General features: G+C 44.5%; 1 protein-coding gene across 1 annotated transcript in view; it reads right to left on the reverse strand.

Moving 5' to 3' along the window:
- PDE4B (phosphodiesterase 4B) overlaps positions 1–17,665 on the reverse strand; it is a 559,327-nt gene that overhangs the window by 521,279 nt on the left and 20,383 nt on the right. The window lies entirely within an intron of this gene.

Raw genomic sequence — 17,665 nt, forward strand, 5'->3', positions numbered from 1 at the left:
GCCAATTTAGCCAGATTTGCACAGCCAGACTTGTAAGGGTTAAGCTTGGTGTTGAGCACGCATACATTTTCTTGTGGTTAGCACTAAATACATAGTTCTGCTGCGGGGATGCGGCAAATTATATATGATGTTAATGCTGAAGAGGACTTGGAAATAAAAAGAGGTCATTTTACTGGCTTCAGACTCTCTTTAAACCCACTTTCAATCTAGTTTCAGCAAGTACATGTGTAACATGGTTAAAGCTAGTGGTAAAGCTAGATACATTTGTCAAATATTGAAACATTGCTGTCTCTGCCTTGCTTAGCCTCAGAAAGAGGGCATGAAGTTTTCCAAACACACCAAGCCTGATTAATATACCAATCTGCTAAAAAAGGCTCATCTCTCTTATCTCGCAGCCAAAACATATTTGTGAGGAATAAGAACTGGCTTGGGAGAGCTCTCAGTGGCAAGGCAATTAAAAACTGAAGATAAAATAGATTTTTCCCTTTGCCTTTACCGAATGGTTAGAACCAACCTGGCGGTGTACAGAAGGACGGGAGGTCACCTGGCTCCCCCGGTAGTCTTATTTCTCATTTTGCAGAGTACACAGAGGCCATGTGCAGCGAGGTGTCAGCAGCTCTGTGACAAGCGGATGAGCAGCTGGGTGCCAGTTAGACCTGACCCAGTTCTGACACTCAAAGGAGATGTTACATATTGATGCAGCGCACCTAGGCCTTCCAATTCATCTGCACCGCATGCATTATCCCAACACAGAAGATTAATCTACATTCAGACTTGCAGAAATGAGTCTGTTCTGCGGAGGAAATAAAAAACTTTGTTCCAAGTCATGTCTGCTGGAGGACAGCAAGGTGGAACTGTCAAAACAAACTTTTTACACACACCATGGTTAGATTTAAAGGGGGGAGTTCAACTTTCTAAAAAAGAAAGAATACTGCTACCGCATAAATATAGTGGCTTTTCACTATTCAGTTTGCAGTTTTATTTTATGAAAAAATAATCTTTCAGGTTTAAAAAGAACCTGAGCCAAAGAAAACACATGCAAAGAAAATGAAAGCTTATGGATCCTGTAGAAGCAGTGTTCCCCGACTCTGTCCTCTAAGCCCACCAACAGGGAATGTTTTGTATAAATCCACAGAGGTAGTTAATCAGCTCTGCTGAGGCACCAATTACCTCACCTGTGATTTTGTGTGGTTTTCTGTAAAACGTGTACTGTTGGTGGGCCTTGAGGACACGGTTGGGGAACTGTGCTGTAGAGGATTCCCGTGTCCTCACGGCCGCTCGCCAGGACCTGTCGGAAGATCTAGGCTGTGCCCCTCTTTATGACTGAGTGCGGCCGTGCTACACCCGCGTGGCTTCGGCTTACTGTACAGGTGCGATTGTACTCTCGCTCATACTCCTATTCAGGGTCAGTTCTAGCTACCATGGGGCCCCCGGGGGAAAAAGTAACTTGGGGGCCTTATTAACATCTTCTTCCCCCACAGCATATCCACCCCCAGGGTCCCAAAGCTGGCTGCTAGGCCCCATTCTACCCCACAATATCATCAGGTGTCCATCTTATGTCCCTTCAAAAGCATTGTTTGGATCCCATTATTTCCCTCCACACAGCGGAGTCTTGCCTAATCCAGGCAGGACTCCAGGCAGGACACAGGTGGCAGCACCGCACTCTTGGACTCAGAATTTAGCTGCAAATTAACTCTGGCAACAGGTAGTGAACGTTAGCTTATGGGTCAACATAGCTAGAGGGGAATGGGGAGGAGACACCTTGGGAGGACCTAGAATCTTTGGGGCAATATCCTCCTCTCCCTCTATGGAACCATAGACCCTGCTCCTCTTCAGGAACCAGTGTGCCCGTACTGCACCTCCGATCTTAAATCGGACAAGCCCTTGTCAGATTTCTTCAATGGAGGTCCAGAGGATACTGTGGGAAGCTTCTACAAGATCCAGAGGCTTCCCTCTTCTTCAGTATGTATGTGTTTTCTTACCCGGGTACACTTTCAGTCATGTATGAATGGAAAGTAGGGTCAGATTGTACCTATCTGCATCCATGGCTACAGCACTCTGGAGCCTTGATTCTCAACAGGTGAGCCAGAGTCACATGACTCCAACATCAACCACAAACCCAAAGCCATTTGGAACCAACTGATGCATCCTAGTATGCAAGAAGTTTTGAATCCGGATGATGCCATTTATTGGCTAACGTAAAAGAATAAGAGTAAGCAATAAATGGTATCATTCTGAGTCAAAACATCTTGCTTTTACTGATGGCTAAAATGGTACAATACCCTACTGCTACATCTTAGTATGCAGAAAATTGACAGGTGTTCCAGTTCTAAGTGCAGAAAAAAAAATGTAATTCTGTGCCCTGGATTCTTAACCTGTACAATGTAAAAAAAAAAAAAAAATACAAAAAGGAATAAAGTCTAGTTGTATATAGGATTGTGACTATATATAGACACTTGTTTATATCATCATGTCACATCAGGGTCAACTACAAATACAGGTTTATTTATATTAGGATTTATTTATTTTTTTGAATTCCCAAAACTGCCTGTAATCGACTATTACAAGTTCAAGTACCCCCTAAACACAACTCAATTGCTCCCAGGGGTACACATATCACATATTAACCCTTTTGATACAATTTGGCAATAGCCCCTTAAAAGGACACGTCTGAGGAGCTTAAAAATAAAAAATCCACTTACCTGGGGCTTCCTCCAGCCCCTTGCAGCTGTCCTGTGCCCTCGCCGCAGCTCCGCTCCCCAACAGTGGGCGATGTCCTCTCCGGTACAGGAGGCCTACTTGCGCTCCAACGTGCAGCTCACATAGTCGTGCTGACATCTGCCAGACTGTAGTGCACAGGCACAGTAGTTCTGAACCTGTGCAGTACAATCCGGATGACGTCAGTGCGACTCCATGAGCCACACGCTGAAGCCCAAGTAGCCCCGGCCTGGCGAGATCGGCATCTGCACCAGAGGGGACCGGGAGCCACGGCAGCTGCAGCGAGGGCACAGGATGGCTGCCAGGGGCTGGAGGAAGCCCCAGGTAAGTGCATTTTTTACGCTCCTCGGACCTTCCCTTTAAGTAACAGAGCCTCAGGATGGAGTGGGGAGGTGAGGTTAGTGTTTAGTGTTAGACATAGATAGAGGAGGGTTAGTGGGAGTTTAAGGTTACAGTGGGGGATAGTAGACTATTGGTAAATATACAGATAATTCCACTATCCATATTATCAGACACCCGTTTTAGGGGGCACTTTTATACATGCGGAGATCCCTTAATTCTCAACCCTAGAGGATCGCTTTATGTTTCCTCGAGCAGAGAAGAGTGTTTTCCTGCGGGGGAAAGAAGCATGGCACTTCACAACATTAAAGGAAGCTGCTGTTTTCCATTCTCACATGTATTTTGTTTTCCCCTGAAGTGGCTGAGAATCGGCGCATCAATGAGGCAGAGTGCATTCTTCCTTTGATTCCACACCTCTAGAAGAATTCAGATTTCATTCTGCAATCGATCATTCAATTAGAGTAGGCAGATCCTCCCACTTCCTGCCCAAATCTCACTGCAAATGTCTCATTATGTACAGAACAGACACATCAATAAACTTTGATACAAGTCTTGCAAAGGATATGGCTGTTATGAAGTGGATTGTTTTCTTCTCTGCAAAATTAAGACATACCTGTGGGTGTTCCATACTATATTACAGCATGATTCCAGGCAAGTAATACAAGCCGCAGCCCCCTAACATTCTCAGTACAACTGGCATGGATAAGGGTGACTGACCTGTTCTGGCTGCCCCCCCTCCCCAGTTACTTCCTTGACTGCTGCTCCTGGCACCCCCCTTTGTCCTAGCTCATACATGTCAAACTCTGGCCCGCAGGCCAGATCTGGCCCTCAGTGCCATCTAATTTGGCCACCAAGTGGTTTCCCCACTTTGCATTAGGTTTGGCCCACTCTAGACCACCACGGATGCCATATTGGTGGTGAAGAATTAGATCACCAGGGAAGCCATATGGGACAGGGAGGGGGAAAGCATTAGACAACAGGGAGCTGTATAGGGCAGGGAGGGTGCCACTGGACAACAGGGAACTGTATAGGGAAGGGATGACTGCTAAACACCAGGGTACTTTATAAGGAAGGGAAGTGGCCATTAGACATTGAGGTTGGCCCATCTCAGCGTTAAAATTTCGGGCCACTTTGTATTTCAGTTTGACATCCCTGCCCTACCTCAAACCTGGTGTTATCGTTAGGGGGCCAGGTAAGTTAATAGTAAAATCTCTGTAAGATTACACTTTAACTAGTGGCATCACTCTGCGGCCAATTCAACTCAAGGTGTTCAATAGCCACACTTAATAGCCATGCCTTCCCAAGGCAGTGCCATTTCTCCCTCCACAAGAAGTGCCATCACCATGTATCCATCCACCTCTCCCCCATATCGATTGGACACCATGCCTATGCTTTTTCTTTGAACAGATTTCTCTTCAGAATCATTATTAAAAATAATAATGGTTAGGACTTGTGGAGACAATACAACAGAGACATCAGGAGCCCAATCTGGTGTATCATCGTATGGTCTTAGGCCCCGTTTACACTATCAGTTGCTTTCAGTTATAGCTGAAAGAAAACTGATTTTCAAAGTAATGCCCATGTTTTCCTATGGCCTCTTTTACACTTAACACGTTTTAACTGAAATCTTCCCAATGCACTGCTATGGAAAAAAAACACGTACTAACGCGTACCAACGCATACTAACGCCCACCAACTGATTAAGTGTAAATGGGCCCTTAAGGGTAAGGTAAATGCAAGTAGGTAAATATGTTTACAAATCTGGGTTGCTAAGGTGGGGCAACCACTCATGAGCATGTGGGAAGTACCGCCCCCACACAGCCTTGCGGATGAAAAGTGGTGGTCGCGACTCCAAAAAAAGTACACTTTTAGAGTGTTTCCCCCTATTCAGGGGTAACTTCAAGGCAGTTTAGAGTATCGCTGGAGGCTCCCAAAGATTTAAATGCAAAAAATGTATAGTAATAGAGGATAAAAGATGCTACCTTAAATAAGTAGTTCGTGCATATGAAGTAAAAGAAATAAAAAATTTCTTTGAAAAGTTCAGACCAATTTTCTACAAATTGAACGGTTTAGGATAGATTGTAAATTTGACGTATAAACTCAATCAACTTTGTGCAGTTCAGGACGGATCACCCTCAGTAGCCCACAACTAGAATTCTAGTTGCAGGTCTTTCAAATAGGGCAGCCACACAACAGAGGGGTTCCGGATACACAAGAAACATGAAAGACTACAGGAGGCTGCCGTGACATACCTAGGGCATTGGACACCCGGTGCTGGGTATTAAAAGGCCCCCCCCCCCCCCAAAAAAAGGAAAGAATCGAGTGGCTGCCAAGCACACCACGGTCCGTAATGCCAGGTATAGGTAATATAGTTGCCCCAGTATAGCTAGTATAGTTGCCCCCAGTGTAGCTAGTAGAGTTGCCCCCAGTGTAGGTAGCTAGTATCGTTGCCCCAGAATAGATAGTATAGTTGACTCCAGTATGGCTAGTATAGTTGCCCCCAGTATAGGTAGCATAGTTAGCCCTTTCATGGGGGAAGCATGGAAGGAGGGGCAGCAGGGACAGCAGCAGGGAGGGGGGCCAGACACCTCTCTAACATGGGTCCCCTCCGTCTAGCGCTTCCCCCTCCAGAATAGCAGCAGTAGACAGGAATTACTCACCTGCTTCCTGCGTTCCAGGCGCTGGCGCGCAGCGTCATCGTCATGTGACACTGGTAGCCGCCTTTTTGGTGCAAAAAGTGAATTTTCCCAGTTTGAAGCATCTCTGACTTTTCTGAGCACCTGTCATGTTTCATGAGGTGCTAGAATTCCAGGATAGTATAAATACCTCCCAAATGACCCCATTTTGGAAAGAAGACATCCCAAAGTATTCACTAAGAGGCATGGTGAGTTCATAGGAGATTTTATTTTTTGACACAAGTTAGCGGAAAATGACACTATGACCAAAAAAAAAAAAAAAAAACGTTTCCATTTCTGCTAACTTTTGACAAAAAAAAAATAAAAAAAAAAAATGAAATCTGCCATGGACTCACCATGCCCCTCTCTGAATACTTTGGGGTGTCTACTTTCCAAAATGGGGTCACTTGTGAGGTTCCTATACTGCCCTGGCATTTTAGGGGCCCAAAACCGTCAGGAGTAGTCTGGAAACCAAATGCCTCAAAATGACTGTTCAGGGGTATAAGCATCTTCAAATTTTGACGACAGGTGGTCTATGAGGGGCTGAATTTTGTGGAACCGGACATAAGCAGGGCGGCCTCTTAGATGACAGGTTGTATTGGCACTGAAGTGCAGGATGTTCTCAAATCGTGACCTGGACATGGCAGCAGAGAACATGGGTGTCAGGAACCGGCCCGCAGCCCTGCGTATACGGTTCCCGACGGCGGGTTTGACCAGATCAAGCGGGGAGCAGCCTTAGTCGAGCTAAAACAAGGCTGGGACCCCTCAGAACACCTCTCACTGCCACCACTAGCGGTTCGCTAGACACTTCCACTCTGCTGTCAAGTCCTCAGCGTGCAATCCGCGTTTTCGTATTCGGGTCAGCTTTGCGCTTAGGCCGAATACGGGAACGCCACACACACACACACACACACACACACACAGTTGCAATCTTACACTGTAGGGAAGCAAAACCACTAACAATCGTTCCGAACGATACTGTTAGCTACTCGCACTGGCGTTTTCGTACGTTGGGTCAGCTGCGCGCTTCAGGCCAACGTATGACAAACGCCCCCACACACAATGCAATTACAATTTCTTATGGTAGTGCTGCTCAAGCATACAATTAGGCATGGATTTATACACAGTTACACTGTAGTCTCCTCTAGGCTATGAGTGTTAGTTTAGTATAGCAGAAGTCAAGCTTATTAAATAATAATTTAATATTCCAGGAAAAAGTGGAACAATGCAGAACAGAATATATACAAAAGATTACAAAAACAAAATAAAAAGTTACAAAATTAAGAGTCTACAAAGATACACACAAGATAAGTTGCCAAAAATAAAAATGGAATAAACGTAAAGTGAACTTTTACCATCGCAAATGTCCAACCGTGGAGAGACGCGGATTTACCGATTTCCTCAGGATCATCTCTAGCAATGAGCTAATCGAGAGAAGATACCTGTGACTGTTCTGGACCAGCTTAAATAGTCTGAAGTGTCCCCTGGGGCATTTAATGCCCAGCCCCCAGGAACTAATGCCATTTCCCCGTTTGTGACATCACCGAACGCTTGTCATATCCTTCCTGTGATATGCGAACTTCAAAGGGTTCCTGTTTCAGCTTTTTAAAGGTTGCAGATTGCACAGGTAAGATTGTATCCTGAGAACAGCAAGTACCCTGTTTACACTTACAGATTTCAAAGCAATTCCATTTCCAGAATCTAACATCCACATGTGAAAAGTGTACTTTAGTACATACATGAAAAGACTTCCTTAGTCCAAGTTACAGGTGACAAACACATTGTTGACAGTATTGGCCGGAATAGCCATCTCCTAATTAGATTCTAGGCAGACAGTCCCTAATTGCAGAGATTTCCCATCTCCCAGTTAGGAGCAGACCATGGCCATTGTCTGATTATCCCAGCTCTATTCACTGAAGTCCTCTTTAGATGCAAATGTAGGTCTATTGACCCACATACACACAATCACATGAACGGTCCAGGAATCTAGCCTGGCATATCTACACCTTTGACATAACACAGCAGATTAGAAAAATGATAGAAATATGTTCCTGTTATCCTTACATCATCAGCCTCATAACTAGCTGCTATATTCCTGACAATGGGCATGTGGTGTATTGGGTGCGTAAACTAATAAGACCGCAATACATTATTTTTGACTAGACTCATGTTAAGGAGAAGGCCCAAAAAAATGTTAAGTTTGGAAACTTGGAGTGGTTTCCACCGAAAAGGCTGGGCATGGTAGCTTCTCGGATTGGCGGTTGCGTATTGTGTGGCATAACGGTTGGTCTTAGCCACAATTAAGTCGTAGAAATCCACGGTGCAGAACAGATGAAAAAAGTCTAGGGCCGATCCTAGATTATGTGTCTCCACCCGGACTCCAGACTGGGCGGTGAAAGGGGGCAGTACAAGTGTGGCGGAACCAGGGGATTGCCAATTGGGATGTGCCAGCACCTCTGGGAGACTATTGGCAGTACGGGCCCGTTTTGCTGGTGGCTGCGACTCGGGTATTAATGCACGTGCCACTGAACCAGTTTCTACTACCATGCTGGCGCTCGCCACTTCACCAGGGTCTATGGTAGTACTAGGTCCAGGAGATACTATGCTGCTGGTGCATGCCTCACCAACAAAACTCGGATCAACGCTAGCACCACTCTGCTGCCCTTGAGTCTGATCCTGCGCCACCTGCGGTCCAGTGACATGGGGTGTGGTACGCCTGGCTCTAGCCGGGACCTCAACCTAGTCATTGCTATCGGTCAGAGAGCCACTGCTGTTCACCGGTTCGTATCCTGACCCGGATGATTCGTCAGATGAGGCTTCCCAGTCGAACTCACCCCACTGGGCCAGAATCTCGGCGGCCTCTTCAGCGGAATACCACTTTTTTTGCCATGGTGGACTGCTAAATTTAGGGGGTATTACTCTGAGACTACCGAGGAAAAAGAGCACCTACCTAGTAAAAGGGAGTACTTGTGAAGTAGAAAGCTGTGGTCACTGAGTTTTGATTAAAAAAAAAAAAAAGAAATAAAAATAAAAACTGATCTTTACAGCTATTGTACAGCGTTTTTTGCAGTGATCAGAAAAAACAAATTCTGTCACTGCGGTGGGACGGTCTCAACGCAAGTGCAGGCGAACGATCAGGCCTGATCAGTCAAACACTGCGTTTTTAGTGTATCCTAGTGACCCTAATATAGATCTGACTGCGATCAGTAATTATCACTTAGATACTATTTAGTAGCAATGCTGATTAGCAACAGTGATGATGCTAATCAGCAACTAATTAGTGACTGCGGTGTGGTGGGCTGGGTGCTAACTGACGCTAACTACCCAACGAAGGGCCCTAGCTAAATAACTGGCCTAACTGTTAACACTAGTGATACTAAAAAAGTGACAGTTTTCACTGATTATTGTTTTTAGATCACTAGGATAGTGACAGGGGGTGTTTGGGGGGTTCTGAGGGTGTGGGCGGGTGATCAGAAGCCCGCAGGGGGCAGATTAGGCCCTGATCTGATGGGTAGGAGTGCTAGAGGTGACAGGAGGTGATTGATGGGAGTCTCAGGGGGTGATTAGAGGGGAGGATAGATGCAATCAATGCACTGGGGAGGTGATCAGGGGGAGTCTGAGGGGTCTGAGGGTGTGGGCAGGTGTTTGGGTGCCCGCAAGGGGCAGATTAGGGTCTGATCTGATGGGTAGCAGTGACAGGGGGTGACGGGGTGATTGATAGGTGATCAGTAAGTGATTACAGGGGAAAATAGATGCAAGCAATGCACTGGCGAGTTGATCAGAGGGGGTCTGAGGGCAATCTGAGGGTGTGGGCAGGTGATCAGGTGCCCGCCAGGGGCAGGTTAGGGTCTGATCTGATGGGTGACCGGTGGTGACAGGGGGTGATTGACAGGTGATAAGTGGGTGATATCAGTGCAGAATAGATGTATACAGTACACAGGCGGGGGTCTGGGGGTGGGCTGATTGGAGCCTAATCTAAAATATAGCATTGGCAGTTAGTGACAGGGAGTGATTGATGGGTGATTAGGGGGTGATTGGGTGCAAACAGTGGTCTGAGGGGGTGATGGGGGGGGGGTCTGAGGGGTGCTGTGGGCGATCAGGGGGCGGGGGGACAGGGTCAGTGTGCTTGTGTGATTACATACACAGCTGCCTCCTCCCCTGGTGGTCGCTCGATCACTGGGACCACCAGGGGAGGAGGCAGCCAGTATAATACACTTTGTACACATAACAAAGTGTATTATACACTTAGTACCGGGAGATCGGGGTGTTTACAACCCGCCGGCGCTGCTGATTGGCCGGCGGGTTGACGCTGTGGGTGGGCAGAGCCTAAAGCCGGCGGATGCGAATGTATCCCTGCGCGCGATCCCCGGCTAATTAGTCCCCCAGGTGCTGTGGCCGATTAGCGTTACGCGGTCCTGGGGGAGCCACCTTGCCACCGCCCATAGGTAGTGGGCGGACAGAAAGTGGTTAAGGGGACTGGAAATCTCATCTATAACAGCTGACACCAGAACACATGGTCCACTGGGATATATGCTCCCATTTCCTGTTCTAATGACCACTGTAATCATTTTAAATATTATTTTACTTTGTCTACTGCTGCCAAACTGTTACAAAGATGTAAAGCAATAGAGAAGGGGGGGGGGGGGAGAGATGGTTTATCAGTCCAATTCTCATTCCTGCAACTCCCCTCAATGCTCTTGTCTGATGTTGGAAGGCAAAGGAGCTTGTATGACAGTGGAGCCAAGTTGTAAACAGACACCCTCCATTCTAAAAGAAAATCAATTATATACTTTGACTTCCATTAAAACTTGGGCTGGGCTAGCCATCCTTTTGGGGTAGCTCTAAACAGGACTGTAGAAAGCTCAGCTGCCGCTTGCATAGAGAGTATGTGAAAATGTGATCACTCAGACAGACATCTGCTGGAACACAGTTGTAGTAATTTATCTGTCCTGAGTTGCCATATGCTGCAGTGCATTTCCTAACGGTTATAGGTAAATGGAGCAGCTGGTTCCAGCAAGAGATGCAAAGTGGTAATAGCTTGAATTTTCTTTTCTTTCATTACCTTCTTACTTTCATTACCAAGGAATTAAAAGAATGAGAATTTTTTATTTTTTGCACCAGTCTTCCGCTGCTGTACTGTTCTGACCAGTCTGTGGCTCTGACCAGGGTTAGTTGCACAAAGCAGCACATGCTTACTCTATTTGTGCTCTCTGTAATTTTGCATTCCTTAGCAGCTGTGCACAGTAGACAAGACAGAACATTTATATTGTGATTTTCTCCTGGCAGACTCAAAGCGCAGAGCTGCAGCCACTAGGGCGCGCTCTATAGGCAGTAGCAGTGTTAGGGAATCTTGCCTTAGGTCTCCTCCCTGAATAGGTGCAAGCTTACTGAACAGGAAGAGCCAAGATTTGAATCCTGGTCTCCTGTGTCAGGGGCAGAGTCCTTAACCAGAACACTATCCAACCACTTAACACAGCCCAAGCCAGGAGCGTTCTGGCCATACGGACATGAGAAGTGCCACTCAAACAGGGGCAGAGCAGCGCAACAAAGGGGACCCCATCAACACTATTGGATAGTTAAGTATAAGAACCTCATACTCCACATGCTGGTGTGTATTGTTTTATGGGTTGTGTCAGTTCCGCACTTGTTCAATTAAAGCTAAATTATTGTTAAGACAGTACTGTTATATTTAGTATAGCTTGGTTGGTAAAAGGGCTTTTAGGTCTCTTTTAGCCCCTTATACTTTCTGGTGGTTCTGGGTATTCTGTAGTGCTGCAAGGCGCTTACCAACCTTGCTGTCTAAGGAGATTTATAGCTAAGGCCTGGGACCCACTAGCAGGGCTTGCGATTTGAAAAGCTCTTGCTAATGCTTTGTGTATGATCCCACTTGAAAGATGTGATAAAAAAAAAAAAATACCCATATCATTAGATGAGCAAGAGCTTTACAAATCACAAACACTTAGAAAAGTGCTGCAAGTGGGTTCCAGTAGTTTAATATTGAAATAGTATATAAAAAAAAGCAATAGTAATAAACGGTTCTAATGTGACAACAGAGGTGTAATGCTTTGCAGCTGTACCATGGACAGCAGGTTCAGTACCATGGACAGCAGTGTCTTAGCTACAAGGCATCTCTAATGTTAAAGCAGGCCTGTAAGATTTGCAATGCAAAACTTTAGATACTTTCTTCCAGAGATGGCAATGCTTAGGAGGACTCATGGAGAAGCATGTGATCAGTTTGATCAGCTGATAGATTTGTAAGGCTCTAATTTGCTGTCATGATAAAGTGTTAAATCAGGACGTGATCACAGCAAATCAGAACCTTGGAAATCTATCAGCTGATCAAACTGATCACAAGCTTCCCCACGAGTTCTCCTAAGCATTCCTACTTACTGGGTTCTCCAGAGGGTTCCCCATCCTCTACCAGGCTGTTCCAGCACTGAGACCCCCAAAGTTCGTGGCACTGTGCCTGCGCAGTAGCACGGACCCACTTGGGGTTTGGTGGAGCACAAATGTTAGTGTGAATTATGTAGCGTATGATATATAATTAGTGGTTAGACAGTGACTAGTGGATGGATAGTGTACTGGCTAAGGGCTCTGCCTCTGACACAGGAGACCAGGGTTCAAATCTCAGCTCTTCCTATTCAGTAAGCCAGCACCTATTCAGTAGGGGACCTTGCGCAAGACTCCATAACACTGCTACTGAGTGCATCCTACTGGCTCTAGCTCAGGTGCTTCCAGTCCCCTGGGAGAAAAGTGCAATATAAATATTAATTGTCTTGTCTAATTAGCATAAGCCTGTTATGCAAACATGTAGCCCATATTATGTGCATTTGGCTGATCTTATGCACATAATATATGTATAAGTATATGTTTCCTGCATTCCTTGCCATTTGCGCAACTCACGCAAAACTTTACATGACCTATCCACACAATGTAAAAGTTAGTAAAATAAAAGTTAGTAAAGGCTTGTTGCACTTGTCTGGGTCATAACAGAACACAGTAAGGATAAGGAATTGGGAGTTTCTGCTAGTAAAGTTGTTTGTAGCACCCACAGCAAGAACTTATCCCAAATGAGTCCAGGAAAGCCGACCGCTAAACAAACAAAAAAAACCAAAAAAAAACAAAAAAAAACAGATCTCCCAAGAAAATACGCATCAACTCAGAAAACCTGCATCTGATACGCTCTACTGCTCAAGAGACTTGACACCAACCACTTTCTACATCGGACTGCCTGGGCTTGAAGCTCAATTCTATTTAGACAGACTCTGGCTGTGCCGGACCCCTTCCAGGGTATACAGTAGAAATTATGCAATCTGCAAACTCTCACAACAGCTTCTGATCATGTAATCTAAATTTAAAGGCAAGATTTTTGGTTGCATAAACTTCTCACACAGGAAAGGTCACATTTGAGCACCCTGCTTAACAAGCTATCCCATGGTGATTTTAAGTCTGTGCCGAGAGATAGGTTTTTATTATCTTTTCAATAGCCTAATTTTATCCTGAGGTGATATAAGCTTCTGCTACCTTATCAAATTAAAAACAAAAATCCAGTAGAGGTTTGCTGAATCACTTATGTCTTCAGCAACCTTATTGCCGGTTCACACAAAAGGCATTAACAAAATGTCAAGTAAAAAAAAGTCCATAGCAGTTCATTGAAGCAGTAAAATGCCTGTTAAATGAAACCTGAGACACTAAAAAAAAATAAAAAAAAAAATTAAACATACCTGGGGCTTCATCCAGCCCCCTTCAGGCTGATAGGTCTTCAGGCTGCTTGGATCCTCCGCTATGCAGCCCAGTAACTCCTCAAGTCTGGGGGGGAGGGGGGGAATTGCGCATGCGCCACCCGGTTACCCCCATCGCCGGAAGTATTCTGCATCTGTGCAATACTATGCAGGCTCAGAACACTCCCAGCCACGGGTGTGCGACGGGAGAATGCGTGCGGCCGGACTGTGCCGACTAAACCCGGCTGCTGGATTTACCGGACCACCTAGCGGAGGACCCAGGCGTCCTGGGAGGACCACAAGGGGACCGATCAGCCTGAGGGGGGCTGAAAGAAACCCCAGGTATGTCTATATTTTTTAGCGTCTCAGGTACACCTTCAATTTGTGCAAAGCATTTTTAAGTAGTTATGAAATCAGTGAACCGGCTCTGACTATAACTTCACATATACTGTTCAGTATACTGTACTGTTGGCATTGAACTAATGCCATGCAGTTTTGGCATGTTCATAAATAGGCATTTCAAAATGCCAAGGTCAGAGATTTGGTGACCATTTTTTGACTGCTTCTATTTATGCCTGTGGACTTTCCCACTGCTCTGAAATTCTTTAAAATTCTTCTCAAAACTCTTTTCCATGTCTAGACAAGCCCTTAGGAAGCATGACAAAAACAAAAAGAACACAAACAGAAAAATGCATGCATGTTTCTCTTCATTTGTCAGTGCATTTCTGTTTTCTTTCCAGTGGGTCACAGTCCCATCAACTTATCTGCACAAAAATATGTACGGCGGTGCATTGGAAAAAAACACAAACGTATTAATAGCAGAAATGCTAAAAGGGATTCCTATGAGAAACCTTGCCCACTTTTGGTCTGCTAAAGGCATCTATAGGTGCAGGAACAACCCTATGGCAAACCTCAATGACTTCTACACAGAGCATCTCTTTACACAGTATGCAATGGTTATTATTATTATTATAATTGTGTATGTATATAGTGTAGTGTTCATACATCTGGCCTGTAGATGGCACTGTTCTACTTGTAGAACTGCTAAGATTATCTAGACTGTTGAGGATTGTTTATTCCTGTGATGCCCTGAGAAACACTTAGAGGAGCACTGATGAATCCTGTAAATAAACACTTTCAACAGCATACAGTACATTGAAAATTCATGTTGTACACCTGGAACAATTGATGTTGATTGTTCCAGGTGACAGAACTGTAGCGAAAAGGAAAAAATAAATACATTGTAAAAAAAGTGAGAAGTTAAAAAAAGAAATTGATATTGGCCATGCAATTTGTTTGTATTGTTTGATCTGCAATCAGCCTACACATCATCATCTTTACTACTGGCACACGAGAAAAAAAAACAAAAAAAACTAGACAGCACTAACTGCCATTACAACCACACCCACTAACATTGTGATAAAGGTTATTTTTTTTTAATTATATACATATGCACAGGGGGTGATGCTGGTTGCTTGGCAGTTGGAAACAGTCATTTCCCACAATGCAACGAGGTTCAAAGAAAGGAAACTCATGACATCACACTGTGGGAGGGGTTTCACCACATCATCAGCACATCTTCTGGAGAAAAGGTGAAGATTTCTCATGGGAAAGAAGGTATCAGCTGCTGATTGGAATGAAGTTCAAACCTCGGTTACAGTTCCTCTTTAAAGAGAATCTGTATTGTTAAAATCGCTCAAAAGTAAACATACCAGTGCGTTAGGGGACATCTCCTATTACCCTCTGTCACAATTTCGCCGCTCCTCGCCGCATTAAAAGTGGTTAAAAACAGTTTTAAAAAGTTTGTTTGTAAACAAACAAAATGGCCACCAAAACAGGAAGTAGGTTGATGTACAGTATGTCCACACATAGAAAAATACATTCATACACAAGCAGGCTGTATACAGCATTCCTTTTGAATCTCAAGAGATCATTTGTGTGTTTCTTTCCCCATGCACTGAAGTTTCAGGCTGCTCTTTTCTTCCTGCAAACAGCTTTGCCCTTGTTTGTAATTCCTCAGTATGTGAAAGCCCAGCCAGCTCAGAGGATGATTTATCCAGCTTGTAAAAGATAAGAGAGAAGAGAGAAGCTGCTCTAATCTAAATAATACACAGGCAGTGTGCAGAGAGGGGCCTGGAGGGGGGAGATGCATCACAGAACCACAACACTGAGGAACTTGGCAGCCTTCCAGACACAGGCTGACAAGTCTGACAAGAGAGAGATAAGTTGATTTATTACAGAGATGGTGATAGTAGAACGTGCTGCAGTAAGCCAGAACACATTAGAATAGCTTTTGGAACTTGTAGGATGATAAAAAAACAGGATGCAATTTTTGTTACGGAGTCTCTTTAAGGTAGGCCATGCATCTGCCTGTGTCCACTAGCCCTAAGTGTCCCTCAAAGCAGCTCCGAGTATTATCCCTGAATTGTTAGTTAAGTATCCCTGCCACTGTATAAAGCCACTTTTGGTATGAAACCAGTTAACTTACTAGTGCATTTTTGGGATGTATGAGGAAATTGTTGCTCCATGGGAATCCCACAAAAAACTCAGGGGGAACATACAGAACATCAGAAGCAAAAAAACAATTAGTATGCTCAGTCATCCACGCCTGTAACTGATAATGCACTCAATTATATAACAGAGATAAAAGTACAAATACAGTAGTCCTTGGAGCAAATTAAAGCTCAGAGTAAAATATGAAATGTCCCAAGACAGTTAATACTGCAGTTTTCATTGCTAGCTTGTAAAATCCTCTATGTGCACAAGCTGGGCGCTTATGATCTTAACCACTTCACCACTGAGGGGTTTTACCCCCTGACCACCAGAGCAATTTTCACCTTTCAGCGCTCCTTCCATTCATTCGTCTATAACTTTATCATTACTTATCGCAATGAAATGAACTATATCTTGTTTTTTCCGCCACCAATTAGGCTTTCTTTAGGTGGGACATTATGCCAAGAATTATTTTTTTCTAAATGTGTTTTAATGGGAAAATAGGAAAAATGTGGGGAAAAAAAAAATTATTTTTCAGTTTTCGGCCATTATAGTTTTTAAATAATGCATGCTACTGTAATTAAAACCCATGAAATTTATGTGCCCTTTTGTCCCGGTTATAAAACCGTTTAAATTATGTCCCTATCACAATGTTTGGCGCCAATATTTCATTTGGAAATAAAGGTGCATTTTTTTCAGTTTTGCGTCCATCCCTAATTACAAGCCCATAGTTTATAAAGTAACAGTGTTATACCCTCTTGACTTAAATATTTAAAAAGTTCAGTCCCTAAGGTAACTAATTATGTATTTTTTTTAATTGTAAATTTTTGAATTTTTTTTTAATTACAAAAAAAAAAAAAATGGGGAGTGTGGGAGGTAATGAGTTAATTTTTTGTGTAAAAGTCATTTATTTGTATGTGAAAAATGTGTAGGGTGTAGTTTACTATTTGGCCACAAGATGGCCACAGTAACTTTTTGCTTTATTGCGACCTCCAAGCCTCCTTCCGGAAGCTTGGAGGAAGAATAAGGAGGCTGGACACGTGAGTTTCTTCTCACAATGATCGCGCTGCCCATAGGAGAGCAGCGGGTCATTGTGGGGCTTAGATCAACGAACGGGAATGGATTTTCCCGTTCATTGATCTCCGGGCGAGCGGGCGGCGGCGGTTTTACTAGCGGCGGGCGGCGTGTTTACGAGCGGGAGCGCGGACAGCGTCGGGGAACGCGGAAAGTACGCGTTTCTCCGTCCCTGGTTTTTAAAGGATGGAAAAAGGGGCGGAGAAATACGTACGCGCGGGGGTAAAGTGGTTAAACAAGGTCCCTATGGTCTCATGCATCTGTGCAAATGAATTCCGGCAATCTCAAAGCACCTGTATATTGCTGGATGCCGGAAGCATAGTATATTCACATAAAACACACATCTTGCACTTAGTATGTTGGGGCGTTAGGCCACGATTTCTCTCAGGACCTCTCCAGGGAACCTTGTTTAGATGCATGCCGTTTATGCCAGCTGTACCTGACCTCCGCTGTGTGCATTAGGACGTCTGCATCACAATGGAGGGCTACACCCTGACAAAGCAAGAGAGATGGGGTGAAACGTGTAGGTGAGCAGGATCAATGTTGGGTGGCTTCTGCACACACTAAAGAGTTTCAACAGAAGTGAAAGGAACAACTGTATTGGTCAAGGAAACTTTGAAATATGTATATACATTTTGCTTCATT

The sequence above is a fragment of the Hyperolius riggenbachi genome, chromosome 6 (genome assembly GCF_040937935.1).
Source record: "Hyperolius riggenbachi isolate aHypRig1 chromosome 6, aHypRig1.pri, whole genome shotgun sequence".
Lineage (NCBI taxonomy): Eukaryota > Metazoa > Chordata > Amphibia > Anura > Hyperoliidae > Hyperolius > Hyperolius riggenbachi.